Consider the following 2,595-nt stretch of genomic DNA (forward strand, 5'->3'; position numbering starts at 1 on the left):
TGGCAGGCCCCTGACCTGGTCCCCAACCCCTTCCTGCCTTGTGACCTATTCTCCACATCTTCACTCATGGCCTGGGCAATCAAAGCAGTATAGCCATGGCAGCGCTGTGAGAAAGGCACCAAGCTGACAGACAGGGCCCAGCCTAGATTGGCCTTCCCAGCTCCCTTTTGCCTTTCCAGACAGATAACCTCTCACAATATCCTTGAAATCAAAAGTAAAGTATTTTGATGAGGTATGGAACAAAATCTTAATGACAATCAAAGCTGTTGTCATGTTGGATTATGTTGAAAGATCTACTTGGAACTATCACTTTCAGACATTTATGCTTTATATGTGGCCTGTCCCTGAAGCTCTTGGTGAAAGATTTTACACAGAGACTAATTTTTTTTCTTGGAAAATCACGTATACCATTTGCACAAGAGAGTTCTGGAGTCTGAAAAACAAATATTGATTATCATAAATGATGGGAAAAATATCTCAAAGAGGGAGACTGTTTATACAGGCATCTCAACACACCACTTATTAAGAAGGTTAAATTGACAGAAGCTGATTTTCAGTATGATTGTGATGGTATAGATTTGAATGAATAGCTTATGGAAATAGGAGAGCTAGTACTGGATATATGTGTGGAGGAACTAATGGTTGAGCCTCCTCAGTACATGTTCCTCCAAGAAACTAAACAAAAAAATGTATCAAGAAATGTTTGGGGTGTTTTTTTCTGATTGAAGCAGGGAAGTACTACAAGCAAGAAGTTTCAAATTTGTTACAAGATTCAAACTATTCACAATATATGAAAAATTCCTAGGTGGATTAAAAGAGAAGAAATGTGATATTGAAAATATTTGCATCCAAGTTCATAAAGTGATTCATGAATGTCAGCAGCAAATGTGGCAGATAATTTATAGTTCCTACATGCAGAATGTCATCATATTATCCTACAAGAGGAAATAAGTGACAATACAAAAATGCTTTATACTGTGTCAAATGGTTTACTTCATATGATTCAAGAATGACAGAACCATAATCATGATGAGGGTCTTAGGGGAACCAGTAATCTTTTTCAGGAAAATATAGCAACTCAATTCATGGAATGAGTTTTGGAGGTACATAGTAAATTTGACCAACTTATCAACACTGTTCTGAATGGTGATCAATACTTCATGAGTGCCCTGAAAGATAAGGCTTTGACATCAATATTAAACTATGAAGAACTCAATGTTAGTTGCAAAACACCTGAACTGCTAGTCAAGTGCTGTGAAAATTTGCAAAAAATTAGCAACAGTAATGGCTGAAAATGACGTAGAAGACAAGCTCACCAGCTTCCTTACTATTTTCAAATGTATTGATGATAAAGATGTTCTTCAAAAGTTTTATGCCAGAATGTTAGCCAAATGTTTAATGCATGGCATATCTTTATCTATAGGTTCTGAAGAAGCCATGATCAATAAATTAAAGCAAGTCTGTGGACATGAGTTTACAAGCAAATTCCTTCAAATGTATTCAAACATGAAGATCAGTGCTGATCTCAACAAGAAATTCAACAATTTTATAAAAAAGTCAGGACACTGTAGTCAATCTGGGAATTAGTTTTCAGATGTATGTCCTGTAAGCTGTTGCATGGTCTCTTAGTCTTTTTCCTTACATTTCCATCCCTCAGGAACTAGAAACAAGCGTACAGGTGTTTGAATTATTTTACAGTCAATATTTCAGGGGAAGAAACTTACATGGTTATGTTATCTTTTTACAGGTGAAGCTAAAATGAATTATTTGTCCAAATCCTTTGTGGCCATCATGATGACTTATCAAATAGCAGTACTATTTGATTTGAACAAAAGCAAAACCATCTGTTTCAAAGAGCTTCATGATATCACACAGATGAATGAAAAAGAATTGGCAAAAGCTGTCAAATCACTACTTTATGCGAAAATGATTAACCATGATTCAGGAAAGGAAGACAGAAATGAAAACTCTGCCTTTTCATTAATATTAACTGTAATAGTAAAAGAACAAAATTTAGAATTACCACAGTAATGCAAAATGACATGCCACAGGAGATGAAGTGAACCCAAAGTGCTGTAGATGACGACAGGAAAATATACCTCCAGGCTGCTTTACTGTTGCAGCATAATGCTCTTATTTCAGAGGTTATGAGTCAGTGAAGGGCTTGATTTCACCCAAGCATTAGCATGATCAAGAAGTACATTGAAGTTCTGATAGACAAATGGTACACTGAAAGAAGCCAAACTGCCAGCTGCCCTGCAGGTGTGCTTTCAAGAAGATACTAATAGTCACTACTTGGTGTGTTGCTGTGGGAAGAAGTAAGGTCTTCATAGCTGATCACTTCATAGCCTGTTTTTCTGCTGTTTACAATATCAATAGTGCCACTTCATGATTATCAGTGAAAATGTCTATAGGTCTTTCAAGCTCATGTCATTATGGCATTTCTTAAAACTACTAAATGAGTGAGTGAAGTATTGCTGAAATATGGAAATTTGGCTAGGTACCATGCTTTTTCTCTCTCACACATTTGCAGTTTATACATTTCTTTTAATGTATCTTATAGGACATAAAGTAAAAACCAAAATAATCTAAGAA

General features: G+C 35.9%; 1 pseudogene; it reads left to right on the top strand.

The window, feature by feature from the left end:
- The first annotated feature begins 687 nt into the window (after positions 1-687).
- On the top strand, positions 688-2,285 carry LOC140532225 (cullin-2 pseudogene; annotated as a pseudogene).
- The last annotated feature ends 310 nt before the right edge of the window (positions 2,286-2,595 follow it).

The sequence above is a fragment of the Notamacropus eugenii genome, chromosome 3 (genome assembly GCF_028372415.1).
Source record: "Notamacropus eugenii isolate mMacEug1 chromosome 3, mMacEug1.pri_v2, whole genome shotgun sequence".
Classification (NCBI taxonomy): Eukaryota; Metazoa; Chordata; class Mammalia; order Diprotodontia; family Macropodidae; genus Notamacropus; species Notamacropus eugenii.